Source organism: Antedon bifida, chromosome 5 (assembly GCF_963402885.1).
Source record: "Antedon bifida chromosome 5, ecAntBifi1.1, whole genome shotgun sequence".
Classification (NCBI taxonomy): domain Eukaryota; kingdom Metazoa; phylum Echinodermata; class Crinoidea; order Comatulida; family Antedonidae; genus Antedon; species Antedon bifida.
In genome coordinates this window covers 3,960,984-3,976,508 of record NC_136230.1, presented here as the reverse complement: position 1 = coordinate 3,976,508, position 15,525 = coordinate 3,960,984, and the positions used below count along the sequence as shown (strand labels likewise).

The 15,525-nt window shown below is 30.8% G+C and overlaps 1 long non-coding RNA gene across 1 annotated transcript; it reads right to left on the bottom strand.

The window, feature by feature from the left end:
- Positions 1-12,187: 12,187 nt before the first annotated feature.
- LOC144842563 (uncharacterized) lies at positions 12,188-14,377 on the bottom strand. The gene is made up of 3 exons (XR_013612130.1): positions 14,254-14,377; positions 13,302-13,366; positions 12,188-12,241 (listed from the first exon to the last, which is right to left on the bottom strand). It is a non-coding gene; the product is annotated as an uncharacterized LOC144842563 (long non-coding RNA).
- Positions 14,378-15,525: the final 1,148 nt, after the last annotated feature.

The window sequence follows — 15,525 nt, the reverse complement described above, 5'->3', positions numbered from 1 at the left end:
AATGGTAATTATTCTTTTCAATAATTGCTTGAAATATGAAAAAAAGTGTCTTCTTTAATCGGAATACAGTGGGTATTATAAACATTTACAGTCCATATTATTAATGAACATTTATAGCAAAAACGTAAACATCATCTCATAAACTTTAGTTGTCAACGGCATACATCATATTGCACATATTAAACATATTTTAAATGACACAATGGGATTTGTGTATGCACATCCCTGCCAGCAGTTTGTAGACATTTAGGGAACATTTTTGACAGTGCATTAACATAGCCAAATTCTATGCAATACTGTACCATCTTATTGCTATGCATTTCAAATTTATTATAGCAAAAAATGCAATACAAAACTGTTTCCTATTCAAAGTTTTGGTCATGTGATCACCTGTTGCATTTTAAACTTTTACATAATAGTAAATTATTTCATGGTTTTTATTGCAGAACCAATATTAAGGCACACTATCTACGGTATACTGTACGTTTTAACATTATAAAGCCGTATAAAAGAGGACAACCATACAATATAAAAGAGGACACACCTACATTATTAATAGGACATCCCTATGAAAGGCACACCATCAATACTATATGTTTTATCAATATAAAAAAGACTACAGTATTAAGAGGACATCCCTTTTAAGAGGGACATTTTATATGAGTTCTATTCTACTGTAGATAAGGCACAAGAAAGGAATTATTGTAAGTTGGCACATTCCTACATTTGTAGGAAAATGCCCTTCTTTTTAATTATCAACATCATAGTTCATATACAACGATTTGAAAAAAATTAAGTTTACAATACAATGGTACACGTTCCACTTTACACCATGCACTCTTCGTAGTTGACATGACAATTGCCAATTTGACTGTGAATCATATTTCATATTTAGATGGATATTTCAATGACAGATGGGGAAATGGCTACATTTGTACAAGGTTATGGATGTACATTCCCATTCATTGCTCATAGATCCTATGTAATCCGTTGGGAGTAAAGAACTAGAAATATATATTATTACAGTGTAAGAGCGAAGTCAAGAAACTGAATATAATTGGATACTTATATATATAAAAAAGAGATCAAGATAATACAGTAATCATGTCCATATAATGAAATACAAAAAAAAACATCATCCCTCTTCTCAATGTGAATAATGCTTTTTAATACCCGTATTTATATATATTTTTATAATTATCTTTTAATGTAATTTAAACAATCAAATTCAGAATTAGCTGCCGATTGCTATTCTTTATACCAGAATAAAATAAAACTAAAGTAGAACCCCTCATTTGGAACACCTCTATTAAAGCGACATTTACCTGTGAAAGGAGCAAGTACAAATATGGTTTTTTAACACTACAGTAAACTTACTGTAACGGTGTTTAATCTACGAACATCATATTAATGAGACATTTTTGGGTCCTCCTTAATAGGAGTTACAAGGAATTTACAATCTGCATCTCCCTACTGATATTGTCAATGTCATACTACTAAATAAGTCCGAGTATAACGAGACAAGAAAACAATAAAGTGAACAATATTAAATAATTCAACAGAAAATTTAATTGAACTTGTGTATAAAACATACACCAACCAAGGTTAACGTCAATTATTCAGAATATAACAATAAAGAGCAAATCGGCATAAACTCCATTACCAAATCCACTGTACAGTAAACAGTACACTACTGTTAAGGACATAAATAAAAATATTCATTGCCATTCAATTGTTCACAACAACAAAAGACAATTGTGATTTAGTCAGGAAATGACGGACAGTCAAGAAACAACAAGCAGCTGAGTGTGACCATCAACCTTGATGTCGCTAAGCGCCCATTGACCACTCAATCTAAAGTGTATCGCCGGACGGCCTCCAGCAAAGCTTAAGACCGACGATCTTGCAACATTTCTTCGACTTCTTTAACACCCACTGAGCATTTTGTACCACTTAACCTTATCATAGAACAACGAAGCTCTTTACATTTGGGACATCACATCTAGTCTAAGTCTAATGTGGCTAAAGCTCTGTCTACAATATCAAACTTTTTATGACAAAAAAATGTGATGTGCCCGTATATGGACATGATGATGTCATATCACTACCATATTTGGGCATATCACTACCATACAGTATTTTGGCACATCACACCTTTTTTTGATACTGTAGTGTCGACAGAGCGGCTAAAGTTACTGCACAACAATGCAAAACCACTCTAAAATTGTCAGTATCCCCATTTCTGAACCCGTTATGTGGTTAGCAGTTACTGCATATATCCAGGTACTGTACCCATTTTAGGTTTTTGGCTTCATAAGCTTCTGTCTTTTGTAGTCATTACTGTATATGCATGCATTCAACCACCCACCCTAAGCTGTTTGAATGTCAATAGTGACAATACCAATGTCAGTAGTAATAAAAACAAATTCAAGGTGATGTATAATGAAGATACTGTACAAAAGAAAAGATTTTTAGCAGTTTAACAATACATTGCCCAGGGTCTGATTTTTGCAAAATTAGGCTCTACTTTTTATTTTACTATTTGTTATTTTTTAGTGCAAAAAAAGAATGTTGCATTTGTCACATTTTTGTATTACTTTGTTACATTAATTATGCAGTTCCACTCTTTGCTCCTATAACCCTTGACCCCTAACCAAGAATCACTCACATGGACATTCTGTATTTAAAGGGAAGGAGGCAGATTGATACAATTAAAATATTACTATACTGGACTAGAGATCATGTTTTTTTTTACTGCAATAATGTATGATTTTAGTTGATTTCAATATAAGTATATGACTCGGCAGTCACAGAAATAAACAGTGTGTATGATTATCCAGAAAAGCAGTTAAAAGATTTAATTTTATTTATAATTTATTTACTTTAATTACTGCAGTAACTCCAAGGTAGAAAAATGTTGACATGGTACCTCTAATAAATGCTCTTTTCCTCATTATCTAGAACAAATTCTCAATATGTAGCAAGTTGTTAGAATTAGTTTTTATATCTACAATTTCCATGTTAGATTACTGAAAAGCTTAACTTTAACACTATCGATGTTAGTTCCATCTGAAGATAATGTAAAATCAATATCGCCATAGCCTTTTGGGACTACCACATGGACAATTAATCACAAGATATTCAATGGCCTTTTGACATTTAATATGCATGCTATTTTTAAATACATGATGGTAGTGAATGAATGGTCCTATTCCTTTCTTGGTATTAGATAATATTGACCTTTATGCAACACATGGAAATAGGAAGCAATTCTGGTGGTATAGTACTACAGACAGTAAGGGTGTATGTAAAAATCATGCTACTGCAATAACAACAGTTTGCTTTCTTTGAAATGTTTATGCAATTATTTAGCAAGCATTTTTTGGGTAATCATAAACACTGTTTGTTATTTATTACAGTGACTGTCTCAAACACTCCTAGAAACGAAAAAAGATTATTGCAGTAAACAATGTAGTTACTGCAGTAACTACTTTGGACATACTACAGTATGGTGCGGTTTCTTATGAAAACAAATAAATAACCTCCACATGTTGGTAGTAGATACAGGATAATATTCAAAGTACCCGGTTAAATGGTGATCTAAATAACCAGTTAAAAACATTGGTTACTGTACATAACCGGTAATCACTGCACGTTTTAGCTGCAACGCAAAATAATGGTAATATGCGATTGGCCTTAGAGATGAGTGTTGTTGAGTTTGTCAACGTAAATGTCCACTTAATCTAAATGTTCAAAAATCAGTCGACTATGACCCATGTGGACGTGGACTTCGTTCACGTTCACTCAAATTTAAAATTCCCTATTATCAGCCATCTTGCAATCTCTCAGATTTATATAAATCAAGACATATTTTAGACTTGAATTTGCTACATTAAATAACACTACACAACTTGCTCTTTGAGGAGAATATGGCTATTGTTGGTTTATCCAGGTAAGCTAGGCACGAAATAGATATTTGGTTATCATTAACCCCTAAACAATCATCATTTCCTGCCGTACCTGAGAAACCCAAAACGGAAGGTCCACAGCCATGTTATGGTAATCAAACATGACAGTATGTGTTGATGACAGGTGTAACGCAACACCTGATAAATTAATCATTAGTGTAAGGTTTCATTTAATTAATTAAAAATTAATTAACATCATATGATAGGCAATGGTCAATTAAAACTATGGCATGGAGGTACTGTGGATGGAGTATAATTCTATGATGTTTATAACATTTGTGGTTAGCCACAAAGTAATAATAAAGAAAAGATTGTCAAAGAAATGAAAATCATGTTGAAGCTCTTTTCCTATTCCACTTTTTACAATACTGTTAATATAATTCCAACTTGTATTACAGTGCAATGTCTCTCTCCAAATACAGGATTCAGAAAACTGGGAACTCTCACAAATCATACAGCCTTATAAAAAGTTTAAACCATATCAAACAAAAACAACTGTGCCACAATGTTTTTTTTTGCAAACAAATTCGGCTATATTAGCTTTAGACTTAAGCTCTGTCTACACTATTAAACTTTATGTGACATAAAAATGTGATGTGCCCATATGGGCATGATGATGTCATATCACTACCATATTTGGGAATATCACTACCATATTTGGGTACATCACACTTGTTTTGTCAAACTAGTTTGATAGTGTAGACAGAGCTTTACCATTAGCGCATACAAACAGAAAGAGGAAATCATGAAGAAATGATAGATGATGAAAAAGTCAATTATTTGACAACATTGCTGTTGATGCATTCTTCCTTTAGACTGACTGATAGTATCTAGCGCTTGTCATTCCCTAGCACTGTAAGTAATTTAGCCGATGATAAGTGTAAATAAATCAAAAACTAAGATGTTCCTTTTTTGACTTAGATCTAAATTATTATTTCTTTAGATTATCATTTTGTTTCCTTTTTTAACATTTTGAGTAGATAATAGTAACATGAACATTATTTCACCTTTGATCATTATCTCAAAATTTGATAATTATTGATATTCCAACAATAATAAAGAACATATTTGGAGAGTTGGAAAAAATTAATAACAAAATAATTATTATATTGATTGATCGATTGATGTTTGGTCTATTATTTCAGTTATCTGCTAAGTTAATAGCCTATAGATAACCATCAAATGAGTTAGTATACCTACAAACACGATGAAATAATTATGTATTGTATGTACTGTATGTAATGCTATTATTATATCAATCTACATACATGTTTGTATCCAGGTCTCAGTTTGGATTCAGCTCATATTTGAGCAAGTTGTCCTTCCTGTTGATTTAATATTACGGAAGACAGATTTTAATTCTGTGAAACCCTGTTGCATCATGGGATTACATGATATACTCAACTCATACTTATAAAACTAAAAGCTTATAACTTTAAAATCTACAAGCTGGATAAACTTTGCTTTTATACAGTAAACTTAAATCAATGAATGGGTTTATATCTTTCTATTTTGTTGGCAATTGTTCAATGAATATTCCATTGGCTTTAGAAAGAATGTTGTGAAACTCAATTCTACTATATTCTGACAATTCAGCCAAATCCTTATTTGGCATAAGTACTACTATTGTCTAGTATAAACAAGGATTTTGAATTAAAATTCCTGGTTTATGGTTTTTTATCAAAGCACTTACTGATAAGATGTGAAACTAGGCAATCCTGATGTGCAAGTATATAACACGAAAAAGGGAGACTTTTTGCATGCCAAAAGCCTATTACAAATATTGTATGGGAAAAAACAAATTTTTAATAGAGTTGTAGCATTCTTCTCCAAGAGAAATAGACCAATGTTGGTTTATCCAGGTACTGTAAGCTAGGCACAAAATAGAGTAAAGAGAGTTTGCGAGTTTTAATACTACTGTACATGCATTCATATACTGTATATGGGGTATAAAAATAAAGATTTTAAACTACATTTGAAAACCACTTTAAAGGTAATTTCGGGGGTTATTACTACTACAGTACTAGTAATTCTATAATAATAATGCAAATGGAGTAAGTACCATATAATCTACCATACAGCACTGTTGGTATTCTCAATATCTGATTAGCATGAATGATTAGCAGTGAATAGAGCATAGTCAATCAAGCGTGACCATGTTCAATCCCGCTGTCATGGTATCTAATGAATATTCACAATGGATCCGGTAACAACAACAATAACGTTCCGTGGAGCTGTGTTTTCATGCTTTCACCTTTATTGAACGCTCATTAAATTTGGATGACATCAAATTTATAAGAGAACTATAATCAGACAGAATGGTATCCTCTTTCTTTTATGAGACAATAGATTGACGGAATAACAAAGAAAAATTACACTAACGCATGGATGGTATTCTATTTAATTAATGATTAACGATGTTTATGCTATTTCCATATGCATATTTTTTACTCCAAATTGGGATTAATTTTGATAAATATCCGGTCAGTGAAAGCTGATCAATTCAGCTCTGGGTATAAAAACCACAAATACTGTGGTGTTCTTCACAGGACCTCTACGATGACACTTTCCTTTTAATGTGGCTCACTATGACACTTGAAGACCACTGTAAAGCTACGCTACACTACACTATCAAACGATATATGGACATGAGGTCACATCACTACCATATTTGGGAAAATCACAACCATATATGGGCACATCACACTTTTTTTTGTCAAACTTGTTTGATAAGTGTAGACAGAGCCTTAGTTTCATTTTAGATGCCAAGAACTGCACTTCAATACAAAGAACATTAAATTGTTCGGGACATTATACAAAAAAGTGTTAATTTATTTTAATGCAATGATCCGATTAATTACAAATTCTCAATGAATTTGATTGACGAAAAGCAATAAACATAATTTTGCATTTTAATATGAAACTTCTTAAATTTCAAGTTATTTCTGGAGGAATTATTCCACCGAAGTATAAACCCACTTGATTAAAATTTGTCAATTAAATTACGCACTATAGAATCCACATCAATTCACCTATTATGAACATTTAATTACACTAAATGAAGACTTTGTTTTGTCAAATCAAATTCTATAGTTTCATACTACAATTTCCTGGCCCGGGGCAAGTAAGATTACGCCCAGGTTATATTATGACAAGTATTTATAAGTAGTTAATTACTTGTGGCCACTGGACCGATTGAAAGGAGTGCAATGATTCAGACAGAACTGTTTTTGTATGAATAACAGTTTGATAATTTTAGTGAATGATAAGTAAATAAATGGCATAGTGTTGTTTACGGATGGAAGTCTACAGTACAACAAGTGCATCTGTGTATGAGAATTATGAAAAGGAGTTTATTCATGCATTGTATGTACTGTATAGAGAATGAAGAAAACTAACAAATTTAGTTCTGTGTACTAATAGAAGATAGTTGTATTTGTAGCAAAAAACGTCAAAATATTCTAAACTTGTTGTTTTCTCAGAACTTGTTTTATATTTTGTTAAATAACGTTTATCATTATGCTTTAAATATTTTAATGTCATTTTTATATGTTGTAGTGAACTTATTATTTAATTATTTATTAACTGCTATTTTAATATTGTAAATTAAGCAATGTTTACTTTGTTGCAATAAAGAATTTGAATAAACTTTATTTTCTTTTGAAACACATTTTGTACTGGAAACCATAATTAAACTTAATATACAGTTATCTCTCTGGTTTATCAAACCAATGGTACGAATTACGTAATTCGTACCATTGGTTTGATAAAAAGAATTTTTTACACAGATTTTTTTTTGTATTCCTCAGAAGACTTATTTAACCGTATTGTAGCATAATAATTCATATTGGCAGTTTATAACTCTGTATAAGGCCTTATACAGTAGGTTAAATGATTAATATTATTTGCTTGTACAGTATTGTATTGTGGCTCATTTGCTATATTTTAGGATAAGTTTTTTTCTGTATTCCTCAGAAGAACTTCATTTAACCATATCTAGTAAAAATTGTAGCATAATAATTCATATTGGCAGTTTATGACTCTATAATAAGGCTCCGTTCAGGAGGTTAAACAAAACGTCAACATTCTTTAGATTTCCCTTTCTCAAGTGAATAAGCCATTCTTTCGATTTCCCCTAAGTTCATTCGGATATAAAATTAAAGTTTAATAATAATTAATATACACAAACAAAAAACTATGTCACATTTTAGAATCATTAGAGCAAATAAATGCCAGATAAAAATACGGTTGAACAAGAAGGGATGTAAAAGTTAAGAAATTTATTAAAGAAATAAAAAAAAAATCTAATTCAATAGAAGATCAACAGATAGTACAGTAATACTTCAAAAACTGTATATACTGTATGACTGTATTGATGCCAAGTAAATAATTTGGGTATTATTAATCATTATGCTGAACACTACATTTTGATTCCTATGTATTGTTAAGCTCTGTCTACACTATCAAACTAGTTTGACAAAAAAAGTGTGATGTGCCCAAATTTGGTAGTGATATGCACAAATATGGTAGTGCTATGACATCATCATGTCCATATGGGCACATCACATTTTTTTGTAACATAATGTTTGACAGTGTAGACAAGGCTTAACAATGTGTTGCTTTTTGGTATAATTTCTAAATGCAGTATTTTCCTGGACACTCCAGGATATCTTAAGCTCCAGGATTTGACATTGGTCAAATCAGGAAACCTCTATTTCAAAACTATGGCCTACTGTACACATTACAAACTAGTTTGATAGTGTAGACAGAGCTTTGTAGAAAAGCTCTCCAATCAAATTGACATATTTTTAATCTACAGTAATATACAGTAAATCCATCTCTGTACTGGCTGGAAGTTCACTTTTTAATTTACAGCCATGACCCAGAGTCCAGTAGTAGTTCTTCCCAACAAAAGAAGTTAAAAATAAGAAATGGAAACAAAGACCAGTAAAATCTGAATTGAAAAAAGTCTGTCTTATTATTTATTCACATCCAAAGCTTTGAGGTTCGTGAACTCAAGAAGGGGTTACTGTTGAAAGCAGATGGTATAATCTAACTATATTATAGTCAGTCAAAAGAATTTATGTTCAAATATATAGTACTGTTATAGTAGCCACAAACGAGTAGAATAAACATTTACTTAAAAGTAATTCAGGAGGACCATTCTATAAATTTGGAAAACAAAATCCCACTCATTCATTAAATATAAATATAAGTCCTGTACAGATTCCTTGCCAACATATATTTTGTATACTGAGCATTTCTAAAGCTCTGTCTACACTATCAAACTTTACGTGACAAAAAAGGAGATGTGCCCATATATGGACATGATGATGGCATATCACTACCATATTTAGGCATATCATACTTTTTTTGTTAAACTGATTTGATAGTGTAGATACAATAGCTTAGCATGTCAAAAACTGCGTAGACAATATACCAATGAAGGTGAGAATCGATGTACATTGGTTTTCATATAGGAATAAGTGGACTTATTTATAATGACCAATCCATACAGTATTTGTTTAATAATACAATACAATTTAATGAGCTATCATTGTGTAAACATGCCTTATCAGCAATAATTTCCTGTTCAATAAAGTATTGCAAGCTCAATGTGCAGTTTGTTGTCAGTACTTGTGGGTTGAGTTCATATGATTGCTTTGTCAATGGTAAAACAATATGGCCAACAACAACAAAATAAATGTACAACCCTTTCCAAGAACTTAAAATCAATGTGTTGTCTGTACTTTTTGGGTAAAGGCTCATACTGATATATAATAAATGAGTAATAATTACTGTGTATTGTATTGTTGCTTGTATTGTAAACAGTTTTAGTTTTTTTAGTTTAGTTCTGTAGTTTAGTTATTCATGTCTTTTTTTTCTCAATATGTTCTGTTCTGTTTCTTGGACCGCACAGTATATATTCAAAGGTGCATGGTCAACAAGGGAATAAATAAACTGTGTAACACACTACAACAAATGTACAGTACTGTAGAACATTTTATAAGAATAAAAGATAGTGAAATTTGTCAAGGGTAAAATGTATCATTCATTCACTTTCCAGTCTACCTGTACACCTTGAAAATTTATCGTCCAAAAGTTTAATTACAGTAATATGCCCACTGCATCTGCCTCAACAAATCGTGTATAAAAAAAAAGCATATTTTCTGAGACTTCATTGAATAAACTGATTGATTGCCTTATACCAATATTTTAATTGTGAATTTTATACTATAGCCAATGTAATTGTAATATAATGTCTCTACAGTAATTATCCATTTAATTTTTACGTTTCTCTTTTTACTTTTCTTATTATATTATTGTTTTAACTTGTGTACTGTACATCTGATTTTGTTTATGTGATCCACCAGTGATATCAGTACTACGATACTGAAGGTGTCTTTACAATAAAGATAGAAATATATAAATAAATACAATAAAGTAACAACCAACATGTAGATATTATGCAAAATAAAACTATAGAAAGTGTTTCGGTTTACTAAATTCATGGGAAAGCAAAATGTAGTATTTATTGCGAGTTTTGATCAATAAAACTGTAACATTGTCTAACGGGAGAGGTATTGCTAAATGTGTGAAAAACAACAGCATTCTGGATAGATTATCTCATTGATTTCTCATCTAAAAAGAGAGATGCGCAAATAATTTATGATAACTCATCTGATGATAAGCAAGTGCTTAAAACATGGACCAATAAATTAATAGGAAGGTCCATGCTTAAAATAACCATTATTATGCAAGTTAAATTGAGATCTATTTTGCATGTGGAAGTTCAAAGGTCAAATATAACACATTTTCAGTCGGACATAAATAAATAATATAATGTTATCTACTGCTCCTACCAACACATAATCAGAAGTAATTGCTTAAATTAGTAGCTGGCCTACTTATAATACAGTGGAATTATTGTTGCTTACAGGTAGTGCAAAAACAAAAACCTATTACAAAAAAATATTAATACTTTATAGACATGCATGTAGAGGTTCAAAGGTCAAATATACACATTTTCAGTCAGACATAAATAAATAATATATTATCTACAGCTCCTACCAACACATAATCAGAAGTAATTGCTTTACTAAGTACAGTATAGGCCTACTTATAATACAGTGGAATTATTGTTGCTTAGTGCAAATACCTATTACAACAAAATATCAATACTTTATAGACATTTGACGTGGAATACTGCGTGGTTGATCAGTAGTTTCCATTGACACCAGGTCACCAATGAAACGCTTCATATTGCACAGCATTTACAGGCAAAATCAATATATACATGACAGCCTTGAGCTTTTCAAATGGGTGGCAAAACCAAAACAAATCGATTGTATACAGGGCTGTACATTGTCAAGGACACGTTGAGTAAACAAAATGGTTGCTGTGTTGATGAAAACCATAATAATAATTTAATGGAAAATACCTACAAATAAGGTAGCATTCATTGTTATGTTAATTACTAAAAAAGAAATAATAAAACTAACTGATATCTCAATCAATAGTGTTAGAACGTTCAATTAAGGCAAAACTATTTGTGTAGGTAATTATTTAATTAATTTTGACCAGATTCCAGTAAAACATTTTATTTGTTAATAATATTATTATTATTATTTATCTATTTTTCATTTTTATACAACTAATTTGTTATTTTTTGTTTGTAAGTACGTAGGACCCATAGACACATTTCATTTTATTTCAGTTCATTCAATTTTACAGACCAAAAAAAAGTACAAGATCACAATATTAACTGAATGACCTGAACTGAAGTTAAATAAAAAACTTATTTCCATTGGGGTCATGCAGAGAACATTCTCATAAAAATGGTGTAGATGGAGTAGATTGCATTTTTGGCTATACCATTTAATATATATTTATGCATAGCAATATGACTGGTATTATGCGGCATTTGGCTATTTTAAACTGGTAAAAATAGGCTCAACACAGTTCTGGATCAATGTACATTGCCATGATGTTTTATACTGTAGTTTGTATTGTAATCTAGATATCATGTACAGTACAATATTGCATGTAAAATGTGTTCAAGCTCTGTCTACACTATCAAACTTTATGTGACAACAAAATGTGACGTGCCCATATATGTACAGGATGATTTCATATCACTACCATATTTGAGCATTTTACTACCATATTTGGGCACATCACACTTTTTTTGTCATAAAACTAGTTTGATAATGTAGACAGGTCCTCATTGCATAAATATTTAGAATAAAAATGTCCACTTACCTAGAATCATCCTGCAAAAGAAAAAAAAGTTTATGATAATATTAATGATATAATGAGACATTTATTATTAATCTGTTGCTTTTTATTTGAATAATTACATTGTGAATACACTTTTAACAAAACTGAAACTTAAACTGAATGTACTATCATCTCATTCATCATACAGTATACAATTAGGTTCTGACCACTAAAACAGTACACAATGCATTTTTTATGTGGCACTTTTTGCTTTTTATTTTGTATTCATTGTATAAATTTGTATGTAAATCAAAATGTAAAACAACCAACCAAAATTAATTTGTACCCCGTTAAAATGACAAATAAATAATATCGTTTATTAATAGTACTACTGTATTACTATTTAGTATCTCAAAATATTATTTTTAAAAAAATTGAAAGTTGTTACATTGCCATATAATAGAAGATCAGACACATTGCATTAAATAACACAGTACAAGAGATTAGACACTTCCTAATGCCATAGTGACCAACAAGTAAAGCAATAGACAATTAGAGTGAATGTCTAATACCCAGGAAATAAAGGGCATTAATACAGTAATCATTTGTTTTCTAAAACTTATTCATTCGATTGATTGTTTTGAGTTGTAAAACTGACAAATAAGCTTAGATAAGAACACTAAAAGGATTTGTTCGTTTGTTTATTATGTGCATACATTTTTTCCCATTGGACACATGACACAGTAAACATACTGTAAAGTAAATATAAATTTACTTTCCCGACACAACTGTACAGATATTAATTAACCATTTTGTGGTCACCTCTATCCAACATTTTCTCAAGGGTTTAAGGACTGTGTTTGAGTTTTAAAATCTGTATGATATAGTGGGTGGTTACGCATGGTAAAACAGGAGCTTAAAAAGTGGTGAATACACCCCCAAAATTGAAGTATAAAGATACTGTACAACCAACACCCATGTAATCTAAGCTAAATTTGAATCAGTACTTCCAACCAATAGCTTAAAGTTTACACATTGGCCTATAAAATACCTTGGTTAATACAGTACAGTGTTTACGGTGGATTTTAAAGCATTCTACAATTGTATACTTACTCTTAACGATACTTCTTCCACTAGTTGTCTAAGTTCATTCACATTTATTTCTGACTGTACAAACGCTGTAAAAAATATTCCAGCAAAAAATGTTATTATAAAGGGAGTTTACAACAGGTCTCATAAATCAGGCACTAAATACCTTGAAATGGGTTGCATTTTTTTTAGATCAGGTTACAATTACATGAGTATTATCTGACTAAATATTTATTGATTATTTTTGGCGAGGTTTCAAAATGAGAATCCAAAATGTAGATCGCTCTTCTATGTACAGTACATCTGTACTGTATGTAGCATAGGGATTAATATGAACAAAAATGCATGCATAAATAGTATGAATAAACCCACATTTGGAGTAAAAAAATAGAATATTAAAATTTGTTTTAACAGAAACAAATCTGAATAATGAATGAATATAATTCATGTAAAACGCGCACACACATTTAATTTTACACATCAGTGAATGTCAGTTATGTTATGTTTTGGGGGACCAGATATGTCTTAACTAGGCATATCAGGGTCCAGGAGGTTTACCTATGCCCTTCCCTAGTCTGTCGGATTCCGTCAAAAATGACATTGACTGACAGGTCATATTCATAAATTTGATTCATTGCTGGTATCCCTACATTGACGAATTTCTTTTAAAAATTGAATTTCAAATGATTATTATTAATAAAAGATCATACAGTATATTCCTACATAATTGATCCATAATTAATATCGTGAAATAATTATGGAATTTATCATTATAAAGCCTGTTATTCGTCGTAGTAAAGCTAGGCTGGCTCGCGGTTCACTTCACAACCAAAACAACCAACCACGATACAATCACACCACCAACGACTTGCATCACCTCGCTATTCGCGAGACGTTTCCACTCGTAAAAAACAACGTTAAAAACCTAAATATTTCCTTCAAATTAATACAAAATAAGAAAAATATTATAACTTACCTTGTGTCTGTGCTTCTGTTGTGTCAAATAATCCATTAAATATTTGAATGAGACTAAGAAACACTGTAATTCGTATCTGTAACATTCCATTGCCGTAATTTCCTTGTGTGTAGCAACCCGCCATGCTTTCTCTACTGAATCATCAAAATAGAAAATCCTTGGTTGAGCCCGATGGAGCCATAAAATAACACAGTGGCGTATTAACATGACAAAGGATGGATATCTAGGCCATAGAAACGTGTAGAAAGATTTATATATTATTATCCTAAAATTAGGTATTAGTCACTATTACCCTAATCAATAATTCATGATGTGTATATAATATTATAATATAATCATACTATAGTAATAATATTATAATAATACTACTACACTATCACGAAAAGCAAGCCTAATATAAGCCTAATAATTAGTAGTAGGCCTTAATTATCATAATAAAGAATTAATCATTTTTTTTAAATGTCTGGAAATTACGTGATACTATTTCTTAAATTGTTACATTATAGCTTCATGATTTGTCATACAATTGTCATATTGTAGGCTATATCGTGTTGTAGCCTAAAAAAAACTCTGAACTCAATTTACGATCCCGGTACACCCTAATTAAATTTTCAAATAAAAAAACTTTCATAACTAAATAGACATAAATTTATCCACGACCATAGAGAGGGTTACACAATTTTCATTTTATCGGTGGATTCTAGATTCCCACCGCCCCCCCCCCCCACACTCCCCCCAAAAAATCTTTAAATAAATTATGAAGATTGATAACTTGGAGCGGCCACAGCAGTATACGAACAAAGATGATTAAGTTCAAACAGACAAAATAAACGAAAACAAACCCAAAACACAATGTCTGTTTGCTTTAAATTATCGTTTTTTCAGGTAAATATTTCCCCTATCTAATTTTGGGTCAAGAAAATATTTATTAACTATTTTTTTTAATCGTTTTGATTTAGCGTTTTACTTTTAATTTGTATCTCCATCATTTTTAGTGCTTATTTTATTTTGTATCTCCATTGAGATCCAGCTACTGACTTTGGATATACATAATGAATGTAAGAAAAAATTGAGGAAAATGAATAGAAAACTAAAATTTATTATTAATTAAGTTATTTATTTTTCCTTCATAGACTAGGCACGGCGCACCTTATTGCAAAGATTAAAATAAAACCTAATAATTATATTAAATGAACAAAAAGATCTTACAAATACTTAGAGACTGTATTATTCTCCAAGGCAATATTAGTATGTAGGTAAAATTGCCGAAAA